Source organism: Leucopleurus acutus, assembly GCF_964270905.1.
Source record: "Leucopleurus acutus genome assembly, chromosome: X".
NCBI lineage: Eukaryota > Metazoa > Chordata > Mammalia > Artiodactyla > Delphinidae > Leucopleurus > Leucopleurus acutus.
Window position 1 is genome coordinate 40502601 of NC_139148.1, and position 15610 is coordinate 40518210.

At 45.6% G+C, this 15610-nt stretch overlaps 1 long non-coding RNA gene across 1 annotated transcript in view; it reads right to left on the reverse strand.

Annotated features, from left to right (window-relative positions):
* Positions 1 to 14631, reverse strand: part of LOC309977878 — a 79069-nt gene extending 64438 nt beyond the window's left edge. Inside the window, exons 1-2 of the long non-coding RNA XR_014327102.1 lie at positions 14516 to 14631; positions 8218 to 8348 (exon numbers count right to left, since the gene is read on the reverse strand). This is a non-coding gene — a long non-coding RNA (uncharacterized lncRNA). The remainder of the gene's footprint in view (positions 1 to 8217; positions 8349 to 14515) is intronic.
* Between the last annotated feature and the right edge of the window lie 979 nt (positions 14632 to 15610).

Below are 15610 nucleotides of genomic sequence, written 5' to 3' on the forward strand. Positions count from 1 at the left end.
CTTGGTGCTCAAATGATCAAATGTGGCCAGTGAAGGCCCTTCATGATGCCTCCTATGTCCTTTAGACATAATCTTTTATTTATTTATTTACTTATTTTGCGGTACGTGGGCCTCTCACTGCTGTGGCCTCTCCTGTTGCAGAGCACAGGCTCCGGACGCGCAGGCTCAGCGGCCATGGCTCACGGGCCTAGCCGCTCTGCGGCATGTGGGATCTTCCCGGACTGGGGCAAGAACCTGTGTCCCCTGCATTGGCAGGCGGACGCTCAACCACTGCACCACCAGGGAAGCCCTAGACATTAATCTTTAAGTGTGTCTTTTCTAGCACAAGAAGATAACCTATGCTCATCATGTATTCTTCTAGGTCCAGACCCAGAATCAGGTATTTCTCTAAAAATCTCTGGTTCCCTTTTAGTGGGAATGGTGGTTAAAGATCAAGATCTGGGCACCAGGGATAAAATGTTTTCTTTTAATTTCATTTTCTAAATGTCTTTTTGCTGGTATACAGAAATACAATTTACTTTTGCATAGACATTTCACTGTGGTCACATTAGAATTAGAACCAAGTTCTCCTGAATCTCAGTCTCTATTAGTTAGAAATATTTTCAGCTGCAAATAACGGGAAGCTGACTCACAATGGCCTGGGAAAAACAAGATGTTTAGTTAGCTCCTCTAATAAGGAGTCTGATGATAGCCAGTCTGGGACTGATGCAATGGCTCAATAATCCTGTCAGGGACCCCGATTGTTACTATTTAACCACTTCTTAGTTTGTTCTCATGTTTCTTTTCTTGTTCTTACAAAATGACTGGGCTCCTACCAGATATTATCTATATTCTAGGCAAAAATAAGCAAAGATAAAGAGGTTAATGGTAAAAAAGTTTTCTCCTTTCCAGGCTTTGTTTTTTTTAATTTGAGAAAGATGCCCTCTCCATGTAATTCCACTTAATCATTATTGGACAGAACTGTCACGAGTTCAACTCAATATAAGGTAGGTGAGAAAACTGAGGGGTTTTATTTCTTAACTTCCAATAACTGTTAAAAGGAGGGAAAGTTAGAAGGAATCAAGAATGGATGTTGAAAGTACCTCTTGTGGTATCTGCACTAAAGCCAACATTCTTCCCACTAGATAATTCCGTTAGGTAAAACTTTGACAAAGTGTGACAAAGCTTGATTCATGTAAAAAAGGATTCCTTTGAACAAAAAGACCTCAAAGTACTTATATTTAGTATGTGTATCTGAAGACAAGATACACTATAAAAAATGTGATCCTTGTTCACTGGAGAAGAATTTTTAGTTTTCTCAATATAACTGAGGTATAATATTAACATCATATAAGAAAAAATTCTAGCAAAAGATGAATTACGTGTTTTGGACCAACTATCCCAGGGAAAACAACTAGAAAACCTGGGGAAAATATAAAAACAACTGTTTGAAGGCATCATAGAATCATAGGCATTAAGACTTTGTACAGCTAAGACCCAGAAGTAGAAGGAAGCCAAGAACGGCTGGCTTTCCTCTCAAAGTGATCACCATTCTGCGCATTCTACAAGTGAGAGCTGCAACTCAGAGATTTCAGCACTCTCATGGTCGTTGAAAGTTCAGGGCATGCCAATGCAGAGAGGTCTTTATAAACACTCCAAGATTTTAACTGGAATAAGTGTGAACTGAAATAGATCATTCCTAGGAATGAAGCTTGGACTTAAATTAGCTCAATACCTGACTGGATTAAGGTGGGAGGTCACAAATAAATTAATATCAGGAATGAAAAAGGGAATATCACCACAGATCTTACAGACACTAAAAAGGTCATTAGAAAAGATTATGAAAAGCTTTTACTAAAAATATGAAACTGAGATGCAATGAGCTAAATTCTAAGGAAATACTGTAACAAACTGACACATGAGTAGAGAATCTAAACTTTCCTGCATCTATTTATAAACATTTAATCCATAATTTAAAACTTTTCCATACAGAAAACTCAAGGTTCACATGGCTTACTTGACAAATTTTATCAGGGAGCTAAGGAAGAACTAACACCAATATTACACAAACTCTTCCAAAGAAAAGGAACTCTTTCAGGGCTTCCCTGGTGGCGCAGTGGTTGAGAGTCCGCCTGCCGATGCAGGGGACACGGGTTCGTGCCCCGGTCCGGGAAGATCCCACATGCCGCGGAGTGGCTGGGCCCGTGAGCCATGGCCGCTGAGCCTGCGCGTCCGGAGCCTGTGCTCCACAACGGGAGAGGCCACAACAGTGAGAGGCCCACGTACCGCAAAGAAAAAACAAAACAAAACAAAACAAAAAGAAAAGGAACTCTTTCAAAGAGAAGAATGAAGGGCACCTTTTCCATCTCGTTTTATGAGGTCAGCATTACTTTGATCCAAAAGCTGACAAGAACATTACAAGAAAGGAAAATTTAGTTCAATCTTTTTCATGACATTCTAAATGAAACATTAGTACATTAACTCCATAAATATATTAAAAGATAATAGGTCATTACTAAACTGGGTTTATTCTGGGAATGTAATATTCATAAATCAATGAATGCAATGTTATAATGATAGAATAAAGAAGAAAAATCACATCTCAATAGATACAGAGAAGGCATTTAATAAATGTAACATCCATTCATATTAAAGCCTCTTTGCAAACCAGGGATAGAAGGAATCTTTCTTCAACTGGTAACTGATATCTACAGAAATTCTATAGCAAGGATTTTTTTCTTCCAAATGTGACAGGTTATCTTCTCTCATACCAATTCTTTGGCTGATAGAAACTATGAAAACTAGACAAAACACCAAAAGATCACAGCTTTTTAAAGGCATCAGAGATAAAGCAAGGAAACCAGCATTAGAGAGGTCTAGATGATTAAGTAAAGGGAAACACACTGAGGTGAGCTGCTTCTTTCTCCCTTGAGGCATTTGTCAGTTCCTAAGCTGTGTGGAGCCAAGGTGAAGAGCCAAGGTGAAGAGCAGAAAATAGCGATTCATAGCTTTGAGAAGTCTCATGAAGTAGGGCACAAAAATTGGATTTACTGCTTGTTATTAAGGCAGCCAAGACTTGAAGGTCAAGATCCAACAAAAAAAAAAGGAACCACAGAAAACTGAGCTCCAAATTGTGAGCATAGTTCAATTTCTAAACTACACAAGACAAGATGTCATGAAGTCAAGCAGAAAGCAGCAACTAAAAAGCTAAAAACTTAAGCAGAGCTTTTGGAAGTCTCATAGTAACAGAGACAAAAACTAGAAAACTAGAGATCAGGGTCTACCAGGCTTTCAGGTAAAAATCCTGAATGGCTTTGTCCTAGGAGAGGCAAACCAGTTATACATCAGCCCTCATGAAGATGAAATAGATTCTCAGATCATCTTAATCCTTTTCTAAAATTTATTTATTTATTTATTTAATTTATTTTTGGCTGCGTTGGTTCTTCATTGCTTCGCACGGGCTTTCTCTAGTTGCGGCGAGCAGGGGCTACTCTTCGTTGAGGTGCGTGGGCTCCTCATTGCGGTGGCTTCACTTGTTGCTGAAGCACGGGCTCTAGGAGCATGGGCATCAGTAGTTGTGGCACGTGGGCTCAGTAGTTGTGGCTCGCGGGGTCTAGAGTGTAGGCTCAGTAGTTGTGGCGCACGGGCTTAGTCGCTCCACAGCATGGGGGATCTTCCCGGACCAGGGCTCGAACCCGTGTCCCCTGCATTGGCAGGCAGATTCTTAACCACTGCGCCACCAGGGAAGACCTCATCTTAATCCTTGATGGACCAAGGTTATCTGCTTCTACTATATCTGGCCCCCAGAAGAAAAGTAAATTATTTCTAGAGGATGAAACATTATCCAGAGAAATTTTTTAAAACACTTCATATACAATTTCTGGCATTCAACAACAAAAAAATATCACAGACATGCCATGAATCAGATGAAGGAAACCAAGATAAAACAGGTGATATAAATAAACCCAATAGTGATCCAAATATTTGAGTTATCAGACACAACTTTAAAAAAAAAACTATGATTATTATGTTCAAGAAATTAGGTGACAGGGACTTCTCCAGTGGTCCAGTGGTTAAGACTTCACCTTCCAAAGCAGGGGGTGCAGGTTTGATCCCTGGTCAGGGAGCTAAGATCCCACATGCCTCGCAGCCAAAACAACCAAAACATAAAACAGAAGCAATATTGTAACAAATACAATAAAAACTTTCAAAATGGTCCACATAAAAATAAAATGAAATTAGGTGACAAAATTATTGACATTAGAAAGAATCACATGGGGATTCTAGAACTAAAAAACACAGCTTAAATTAAGCACTAAGTAGATGTTAGATATAGCATAATAGAAGTTTAGTGAACTGGAAATGAGTTAGCAGAGACTATTCAGGCTGGAGCATTATGAAAAAAAGGAACGAAAAATAATGGGAAGAGTGTAAGAGACATGGAACATGGTGTAAAGGTTCAATATATGTTTAATTGGAAGGAATACCAGATTGAAAAGATACCAGAATTGACAAATGATATCAAGCCACTGACTCAAAAAGCTCTACTAATCTCAAACAGAATGAATACAAAGGAAATCATAACTAGGCACATCATAGTCAAACTGCTGAAAACAAAAGAGAAAAAAGGAAAATCTAATTGCAGCCAGAGAAAAAAGGCACATTACATTCAAAGGAGAAACAATAAGAACGGCAACTGACTTTTCAACAAATACAATGAAATGATATCTTTAAAGTGCTGAAATAAAATAACTGCTAACTTAGAATTCTATTCTCAAGTAAAATATCCTTTTAAACGAAGATGAAATAAAGCTGATTTCAGAAAAACCAAAACTGATATAATTAATTGCCAGCAGACCTACACTAAAATAAACACTAAAGGGATTTCTTAAAGTTAGGAAATAATGATGCTTAAAAAATAAAAAGTGAAAGCGTTATGAAGAATAAAGAGTAAATATGTGGATAAAACTATATGAACACTGCCTGTATTAAGCAATTATAATAATGCATAGAGAGACTTAAAATATATGTAGAATTAAAATTCAGGTCAACAATAGTATAAATGATAAGAGGGGATTGACCTAAAATATTTTCTATCATTGAATGGTGGAAGAAGCAGTAAAAGTATTAATCTACAGAAGACATAAATTGAGGCATGTATGTCATAATCTCTAGGGTAACCACTAAAATAATAATTAGGGGGCTTCCCTGGTGGTGCAGTGGTTGAGAGTCCGCCTGCCGATGCAGGGGACATGGGTTCGTGCCCTGGTCTGGGAAGATCCCACATGCCGCAGAGCGGCTGGGCCCGTGAGCCATGGCCACTGAGCCTGCGCGTCCGGAGCCTGTGCTCCACAATGGGAGAGGCCACAACAGTGAGAGGCCCGCGTACAGCAAAAAAAAAAAGAAAAAATAATAATTAAAGACTGCAAAACTAACAGGGCAATAGAAGGGAAATGGAATGATAAAAGTTAATCAAGGGACTTCCCTGGTGGTGCAGTGGTTGGGACTCCGTGCTTCCAGTGTAGGGGACATGGGTTCGATCCCTGGTCGGGGAACTAAGATTCCGAATGCCATGTGGCACAGCCAAAAATTTAAAAAAAAAAAAGTTAATTGATTCATCTAGACAAATTATCCAATCTCTCAGATTCCTTCAGCCCTTCATGGTACCAGTCTTGGGGGAAGCCTTACTATTTCCATGAAGTGTCACATTTTTACATGCACCTGACTTTCTCCAAAAGTCCTCTATCTGGTACACTGAATGATGATAAAATCTGAGGGGTTGGGCTGCATCAGCTGCCACAGTGGTGTCCGGATTTGAGGGGCCCTCTCTTGTCCCTTTCTTTTCATCTTTAAAGCTCAAAAGTAGGGTTTCCCTGGTGGCGCAGTGGTTGACAGTCTGTCTGCCGATGCAGGGGACACGGGTTCGTGTCCTGGTCCGGGAAGATCCCACATGCTGTGGAGCGGCTGGGCCCGTGAGCCATGGCCGCTGAGCCTGCACGTCTGGAGCCTGTGCTCCGCAACGGGACAGGCCACAGCAGTGAGAGCCCAGTGTACCGCAAAAAAAAAAAAAAAAAAAAAAAAAAAGCTCAAAAGTAGAGTAAACGAGAGATCTAACAACAGGCAGCCTTGTCTCTCAGCCTCAGTTTTTCATAGTGACACAGCCAAATTATCTGCCCATTCAGGTGTGCATCTGTGGCCCCTAGACATTTTAACTACACAGTGACTAGCCACCAAGAAGCAAATGAACTGCCCATTCAGCAGTGTTTCTGGGACCTATAGACATTGTGGCCATACAATCATAAGGCCATAAGTTCACATGGCCTGCCAGTTCAGGGGCATTTGTGGCCCACAGAAAATGAGGCCATTCAATCATTAGCACTACTGGTGATTTGTCCTCAACCCCAGAGAGGATGCTTCCCACCCCTCAAGTGAAACAGTTCAACTTTTCTGCCATGTTCACTCCACATTAGGTACCACTGTCAGGCAAAGGGCTCAATCACTAGCAAGCATCATTGAGGCAGGCTGGGTCACAGACACATGGATCAGCACAAAGCACAAGTCTCACATTCTCTCGTTATCCTGTAGAGAGACATGCTTGGGTTAGGTGCAGCTGGACCAGGACCACCCCTGACAATCTTCCTTTTCACAGCATGAGCATGAAAGTGCCATTGTAAGCAGAGGAAAAGTATTTGAGCTCAGGTGCCAGATGTTCAGGGGAATGCTGAAAATGACAGCTGCCCAGCAACCTTGTGGGAAGTTGAGATCATGAGAAGCCCCTCACTCTATCTGGGGGAGGAGGAGCCACTGGTCCCGCCTAGCCCACTGTCAGGCCACCCAGAGAAAGCCTCTTATTATTCCACGTATAATCCTTTTTGTCTCCCAACACGTTCTTTGGAAAGAGTTCTATGGTGAAATACATTTGGAAAATGCTGTATTTTTTTTTACCTTTTTTTTCACCTTTTTTTTTTTTTTTTTGAGGTACGTGGGCCTCTCACTGCTGTGGCCTCTCCCATTGCGGAGCACAGGCTCCGGACGCGCAGGCCCAGCGGCCATGGCTCACGGGCCCAGCTGCTCCGCGGCATGTGGGATCTTCCCGGACCGGGGCACGAACCCATGTCCCCTGCATCAGCAGGCGGACTCTCAACCACTGCACCACCAGGGAAGCCCCTGGAAAATGCTGTATTTTACAGACCTTTTGGGAGATCTATATAGTATCCTACCTACATAGTATCCTAGTGGTTGTAGAAGTCTCTCCATTAAAAAAAAAACCACATCTAAACAATGTTTCCCAAGTTTTTATGATCATAGAACCTTTTACTCACATCATGATTGTTAATAAGCTAGAGAACCAGTGTTTCATGGAAGACATTTTGTGAAATGCTGACCTAGGGCAGGCATAGCAAATAGGTTCCAACATAATTACCAACTCTGATTGGTAGAGGTAGACTAGAACATACTGTTGAGAAGAATTCTAAGAGCCTGTCTGACCTTGACCAGAAAGAGTAACATTTTTTTTTGAATTTTATTTTATTTTTTTATACAGCAGATTCTTATTAGTTATCTATTTTATACATATTAGTGTATATATGTCAATCCCAATCTCCCAATTCACATTATTGACAAACGATAGCTGCCGTGTATGTAGAATATAATGGCAGCATAAGGGCAACAGATTTGCCAGTCTTGATCTAGGTTCTCTAGCTTTATTTTCTCTGGCAAAAGATTCCTCTAGGTCAGAATCGGTGACTTAAGAATTCCTCCAACAGGAACACAACTTGGGAAATGTGAGTCTTCATTCATTATAATTTGCTCATGTTCACTGAGTCTTTACTGAGTAGACTGGTCTCTCAGGAAGGGGAGAAAATTCTTTCCATTGAAAGGCATGCTCTCAGAGGTGTCATATGAAATAAATCCTGGAATCCATCTCCAAGCTCAGTACCCAGGAGGATGCTCTTTACCCGAATGCCCCCATGACTACAGCCTTGGCCTCTGAGGTCAGGGGCATTTGGGCAGAATCCAGAAATTTCTCCCAACTCTCTGAAGCCTCCTTGGCCCTAACACCTATGAATGTTTTGGGCTTCTCCACTGTGAAGCTGCTCAGGGCTTTGGAGGCCAGTACTTTGCACTTGAGGATCTGCTGTCTGAGATGTGGGTCTGTGTGTATGTACCCGCACATCTATAAGAACATACATGTACAAGTGTGTACAAAGATAGTGGGGAGCACAAATTAGGGCTCACTTGATATCCATAGGGTCCAGGGCCAGGAGAAGAAGACAATTCCATGACACAAACCACTGTTGCTTGCCTCAGCAGTTGATGCTTCAGTTTGCAGAGTGACACTGGAGACATCGGCAGGGATCAACTTCAGTCTGGAAGGAGGAAAAGGGAGACTAATCTTTCAATTTTAATGGGATTTTCAAAGATGTGCCAGGTATTGTCTGTTGGCACTCTGCGACATTCCCATTCCCATCCCCTCTCCTGTACTGCCGGGGCTGGAAGCATTGAGATTACATTTCTCAGACTTGCTTGCCAATGTGACCTCTCTGCATGAAATTTGGAAGGAAGAGTTAGAAACCATACTTTTCCTCTAGCAGGAAGAGTAGGCAAGTATTTTTCAGCAGATGTGAGTTTTGTTTGGTTTTAATTTTATTTAAGTATAGTTGATTTACAATGTTGTATTAATTTCTGCTGTAAGCAGATGTGAGTTTTGCAGCACCTGCTAGACTCCTTGCTATGCTAATCACCCAACCACCCTGGGGCCATGGGACACCTGTGCTGTCAGCAATGGTTTTCTGCAGTTTTTTGACCTCTGGGTCTCAGAAAAAACTTCCTGACTTTCTGTACCATGGTGATCCTGAAAGCTAGTGGTGGCTCCTGACCTGTGCTCCTCCATTCTCTTTCTCACTTCCAGGAATGATGACAGAGTGCCCTGGAAGCCATGCTGAAGAGGGCAGAGATGCCAACAGCCTCGATCTATATGGAGGAACACCACCGGTCAATATGGACTACCCATGGTTGATTCTTATGTGAGCAAGAAAGGTTGTGTCTGAGCCATTATATTTTCCGTCTAATTATTCCAGTAGTTTGGCTTACCCAGACTAATATAAGAGTTGTAGCATGTATCTAGTTACTGGTAGTCCCTGGGGTTGTAGACAGCGGTGTGCTTACAAATAGTGTCTGACCATCAGAGAGACCTCTGTGGGTCCGTTTTCCCCAGAGTGGTGCCTGCATGGGTATGCAGACCTATGAGGAGAGCTATTGGGGTTGGCCCAAAAGTTTGTTCGGGTTTTTCTGTAACATCTTATGGAAAAACCCAAACAAACTTTTTGGCCAACGCAATATTTTGACCTTTTGACCTGGGCTCAGTACAGCTGGGTCCTCTTGGGCCGCTGAGACCTGTGTTCAGTACAACATGGAGACAAGGAGGCCTAGAATGGAGATCACGCTGGTGGTTCTTATAAAGTCTTAAATAATCCATCATTGAACAATGCCCATTCCTTTACTATTCTCTTCCCCCAGAAGCTCCTGTGCAACAGAGGGAGGGAAGGAGGAGAGGGGCACATTGGCTGGGAAGTCAAGTGGAACAGGTCCCAGTCTCAGCCTGTTAACAACTCCCTCAAGCATCCTCTCCCTCCATGGGCCTCAGAGTCTTTAACCCCAAAAGGGAATTAGTGAGGGGTCTCACTAGTGAGATCAGAGAGCACCCCAATCCTACTCCCTCATCACTGTGTCTCCATGTGTATGTGTGTGTGTGTGTGTGTGTGTGTGTGTGTGTGTGTGTGTGTGTGTGTGTGTGTGTTCCAAGCAGAAGTCATAGCTGCTAAACCAGAGGGTCCGTAAAACCTTATTTGGACTCAAAGTGTGTTCTGAGGACCAGCATATTAGCACCACCCGGGAGCTTGTGAGAAATGCAGACACTCAGCATCCCCAACAGAACTGCTGAATCAGAAGCTGCAATTTAACAAGATCCCTAGGGGAACCCTATATAAATTCAAGTCTAAGATGTACTGCTCCAGAGGACGGGGGGAAAAGACGAATCACCTTGAAAAATGAATGGGATCTGGAGTCAGGACACCTAAATTCTAGTTTGAGTTCTGCCACTTACTTATTCCACAAAATTCACCAAGACATGTAAACATCCAGATCCTTTTCTTAAATGACGATGTGCTCATGACTACTGAATGGTATAGAAGTCAAGGGTATGCATTCTGGAGCCAAACCGCCTAATCTTAACTCTTTATTTCATTTATTAGCTGTGAAGTGTTGGATAACTCACTTGACATCTGTATGCTTCAGTCTCCCGATCTGGAAGGTATGGTATAATAATAGTGAGGTATTCTACTAATAATTTTAAATTACAAATGAATATAAATAACATAGCACAGTGCCTGGCATAGTCTCAGTCCACAGTACATATTATTATACTCTGGCTTATTACAACATCCTTCAATAACAGAAAGACCTTGAAAGTAGAATCGTCATCAGCTAGCTGAAGTCTTCCTCCTTTGGGGTTTATTGTGGTACACACACTTCTCAACTAACAGACACAGTCATCCAAAGACTGAAGCTCTAACCTCTGTGCCACCTGACAGTCATGTGATTGGCTTCATGCCAACATATTGGAGCCATCAACCAGTTCCCTGGGGTGGATTCCCATTTTGTCTATTCCAGCCCCATTCACTCTGCACTCTCTCCTGCCTGTGGGAAATCTGCAGAGGCAGTGGCACACACAGCGATGCAGTGCAGCAGGAGATGAACACTTGCAACTGGCCTTCCCTTTCCTACAGGAACTCACCCAGTTCAAAGAGCAGAACGCCATCAAGACATTGCTTGATGGACCTGTCACCTCAGTCACTGCAGGGAAAACTTCCAGGAAGAGGCAGGTACCAGGGACCCTCAGCAGAACCCTGCACCACAGCAAGACAGCAAGCTCCCTCAGCTGCCGCCCACTGCAAGTGCTCAGGACCTCTGCTCCTCGGAGGCGGGAAAATCACAGCAGTGCCCTCGGCTGCTGCTCCTCAGGTCTGCAACCTCCGCACAAGCACCAAGCAAGTGTATTGCTGGGGGCGGAGTCACACTGTGTTCATGAGGTCCACCCACTGGGATGGTTGAAACAAACCAACCTCAGAATCTACAGGAACAGTACGTTCGGGTTCCCCAGGACCACCCTCAGGCTTGAAGATTCCCTAGAAGGACTCGGAACTCAGAAAAGCTGTTAGTTCTTTTCAGAGTCTGTGAGTTCAGCTGAGCTGTTATATACAGAATTATTATTTTTTTTTAAATAAATTTATTTATTTATTTACTTATTTATTTGGCTGCACCAGGTCTTAGTTGTGGCATGCGGGCTCTTTAGTTGTGGCATGCGGGCTCTAGTTCCCTGACCAGGGATCGAACCCAGGCCCCCTGCATTCGGAGCATGGAGTCTTAACCACTGGACCACCAGGGAAGTCCCATACACATAGTTAGGATTTATGACAGTGAAAGTAAAATCAGCAAAGGCAAAAGGTGCAGGGGTGAAGTACAGTGGAAACCAGTGGTGAGATCCAGTTGTCCTCTCCCAAAGGAGTCACATGGACAATGCTTAATTCTCCCAGAAATGATGTGTGACAACACATGCAAAGTGTTGCCAGTCAGGGAAGCTCACCCATGCCTAGGGGTCCAGAGATTTGACTGGAGGTCAGTCGTGCAGGCATGCAGCTTCCACGTCACTCACTTTAGCTACTCGGTCTACAGCCCCCAGATGTCAAACTAATACAGCACAGCCAAGGGCCTCAGACATACAAAACAGACCCTCACCATACGTCACACCATTAGCATGAAGCACCTGGTCAGATGGAACAGAGGTGCCTGGATTACAGAAATACCCTACTAGGCAGAACACGCCAGGCTCTTTGTGGCGCTCTCCCAGGAGTGGGGCAAGGACCAGTCTTCCCGAGACAGGCTTTTCTTGGAACGTAAGGGCTTGAGTAACCTGGGCCTGCTGGGGTTACACTTTACAATGAATTTTAACTTAATTAGAGGCCTAATTGCCATTTAAAAACATGTTTTCAGGGAATTCCTGGCGGTCCAGTGGTTAGGACTCTGTGCTCTCACCGCCAAGGGCCCGGGTTCACTCCTGGGCCCTGGGCAAAAACAAAAAAAAAACAGACGTTTTCAGTGGTGACCCTGGGCAAGGTTGGTGGCGAAGGGGAGGGAAGCACACAGTGCAGGAAGGAGCAGCATTGGCACCAGCACGCCCCCTAGTGTTGGGGAGAGGACAGCAGAAACTGCCATGGTAACCAAGCAGGACCCTAGAGGCCTTCCCGGGACAGACCCCTCCCATGTCCTCCACCTGCTTCTCATCTGTAGAAAACCTCTAGCCTCCTTGGTCTTCCCCAAGTTTCAAAGAATAATTTAATCAGATAAGTCAGAAAATGCAGAAACAAAGGAAAACAGTCAGCAAGACAAAATAATAGTTTAGCCATTAAACAAAGTCAAGGACCTTTAGTTCCTCCCCAAGGGCTATAGATAATATCCGGAGCCATATCCTGTGAGCTGTTTTGCAGATACTGAAATCCCCATCAGGTGGAAGACCTTAACTGCATGCTGACCACAAGCACTTAGACCCCAGACTGGTTGGAAGCAGAAGGTTGATGAGGTTGACTCCCCGATTACCTCACCAGCAACCAATCAGAAGAATGGCCATCAGCTGATCACACATCCCACAACCTCCTGCCTCACTCTGTCTTTAAAAACCCTTCCCTGAAAGCCATCGGGGAGTTCAGGCCTTTTGAGCACGTTGCCTGGACTCCTTGCTTGGTGCCCTGCAGTACATGCTGTACTTTCCTTCACCACGACCTGGTGTCAGTACATAAGTTTTATGGGGTGTGGGTGAGTGGACCCAAGCTTGCTTTGGTAATATCACCACTTACCAGGCGCCGGCCTTAGGACACATTCTGGGCTGGGGGCGCTAGAGATGTTCCTTTAAACAATCCTGACAGCCCGTTGGGATGTGCGGTCTTTACCTATGACGTACAAGAGGCCCAAAGGGCCGGTAAGTGGTGGAGGCAAGCCTTCTCTTCTACGGATCGGTAGATCCCAACAGCTGGGCAGAGTGTGGGCTGGAAGAACACCTTGGCATGTTTCTTGGTTCCTGGATGCCCAAGTCACACTAGGACATGCTGGCACGGCATGAGCAACAACTGCACGCCCTTCGCCAGCCCCTTCTCTTTGAGAAAGCATTCATTCCTGCAGAGTCAGGATATGCGGAGCGTCTGACCAGGGCCAATGACCAGGTCTTTCTGCAGCTGGGGGTTTCTCTACTGTCCTCAGGACACTGTCATACTAATTCTATTAACTTTCTCCTGCCTCCTGACAGTGGTGTCAGAAAAACTTATCAGGTCACCTCTCTTCTGGAAATAAATAGGTTAGCATCCCTAAACCTGGCCAACATTTAAGGCACAAAGAATCACAGTGGGGGCCAAGTCCCCAGTCACGTGCCTGACAGAAAACACACTCTTCTCCCGGGACTTCTACACAAGACTGGGACAGAGTCACTTCCCAGGAGACCTCCAGGTTGTAGATCTGGGCAATGGTTCATCCAACCAACCTGGGAATATCACACATGCCACCACCTCCTCAGAGGCGAAAGGGAAAGACAGGGAGAAAGCAGTATGTTCAGATGGAAGAGTAAATAAATGTATGTTGGCTTCCATGACTGCTTTTGTCACTTGCTTCTCTCAACAGTGCCTGGCACCTGTTGGCTGTAGCACAGAAGGAATTGGGTGTACTGAGCCCAGACCCTGCCTTGCCCAGCCCAAGGAGTTCTGCTTGGTGACCAGGCGGGTACCACAAGCACACGGCACACACTTGGCCTCTTTCCCCAGACCCCGACAGGGAACAGAAAACTTTCCTCAAGGGCACTACAGGACTTTTAGCAGGCCATGTTGCCACTGGCTGGCATCGTCAGAGAAACAGCTCTCCCTCCACTTTATGCTGTGCTTTCCAACCGGCAAAGCCCAGAGTCTCCAAGGATCCCCAAGGTCCCAGAAACCGGAGTTCCTCCATTTATTTCAGGAGAATCAGGCATCATGGTTTCCTCATTTGTGCATGCTGCCTGCCCTGCAGCACAACTCCCAGCCCCTCCTGCATGCTGCTTCCCCGACTGAGCCTGAACCCTGCTCCCCGACCCCTGGCCTGAGACCAGAGTCCGGCTCCGACGGCTCCACCCCGCGCCCAAGATGGCCGCGCCCATGTGCCGCCGTGGAGGCAGCAGGCACGACTACCGGTTTCTTATTCTGAGGATCTAAAGAAAGAGGAGAGCGTGGCTTTGGAAGATGGAGGGGCGGGAACTCCCCAGGGAGCACAGCAACAAGGAGGCCGGGCCGCGCGGGAGAACGGACTGGGAGAGCGGGCCTCGGCCTCGGAGGCGGCGGACTCGGATCGCCACGACAGTCCGCGCGGAGCCCGCTCGCCTCCCGCCGCCCGACACGCCTCCCCAGATTCTCATACGACTCGTCGCGGAAAATGCTCGCACGCTCTCGTCGCTCCATCTAACCTCAGAGGGAACCACGTCAGAATCCTTTGTCCCCGAAAGGCGCCGTGTTGCCCATTGGCTGTGTTGTACCCCCGCCCCCAAAGCCCGCTCCTGCGCGTGCACAGCGCTCGGGCTCCCAGGGCGAGGGCGAGCGGAAGTGCCCTGCTGACCCCGAGGGCGGTGCGAGTTGACGCTTCCGGTTGTTATCTGCCCTGAGACCTCAGGTTCCTGGAGGTGGAGTAAGGGGAGGCGGAGTTGGGGATGGGCTGGATGGGGAGGTTGGAGGAGCCTTGGGCAATGAGGTCGCGCCCCTGGGGGGTTGAGTGACAGGGCCGCGGTGGTGAGGGGAGGGGGGGCTACGGGGGTCAGCGAGTGATTGGTTCATTGCTTGATTCATTCAGCGACCGTTTCCTCAGTGCCTAGTAAATGCCGGACACCCCTGTGTTTCACAGTAGTCTGTTCACAATAGCCCTGTGAGTAGGTACTACGATGCTCTTTGTTTTACAGAGAGAAAGCAAGAACAGAAAGGGTGGGAAACCTAACCAAAGTCACACAGTAAAGTGGAGGGATCCTTTTTCTTTTTTCGTTTTTTCGGCATAACGCTTATGCCTTTCCAACAAACGCACCCTAAATTTATCACTTTGCTGGCTCACTGTCTGTATCTCCCCTGCTAAGAGTATGGCTCCGCAAGATGGCGGAACTCTGAAGTTTTGTTCACGTAGAACAGTAGAACCCGTAGAACAACAGGCACACAGTAGGCCCTGACCTCTTATGAAACGAATAAAAGCGGCAGAGCAGGCAGTCAGTTTCGTTCCAGAGCCCAGACCTTATCGGGCGGTAATTGAGCTCTTACTGAATGTCAATTCTTAAAACTACAGTGAGGCACTGTGCCTTCTGATGGCAAGGAAAACTTTGGGGTTTTCCTCAACTTCGCTCCATCATGGAGGTTGCTAATTGCATCGCCTGTGTGGTCATTGCCTTTCCAGGGTCAGGGTTCATAAGTGAGCCCACGGCTCAGCAGCTTCAGACACCAGCTGATCTGCCATGGGCTTCCTTAGTTAGACTACAGAAGACCCAGTCTGAGGCCTCAGAAGGAGGTGAGCTCCTCGGGTCAGA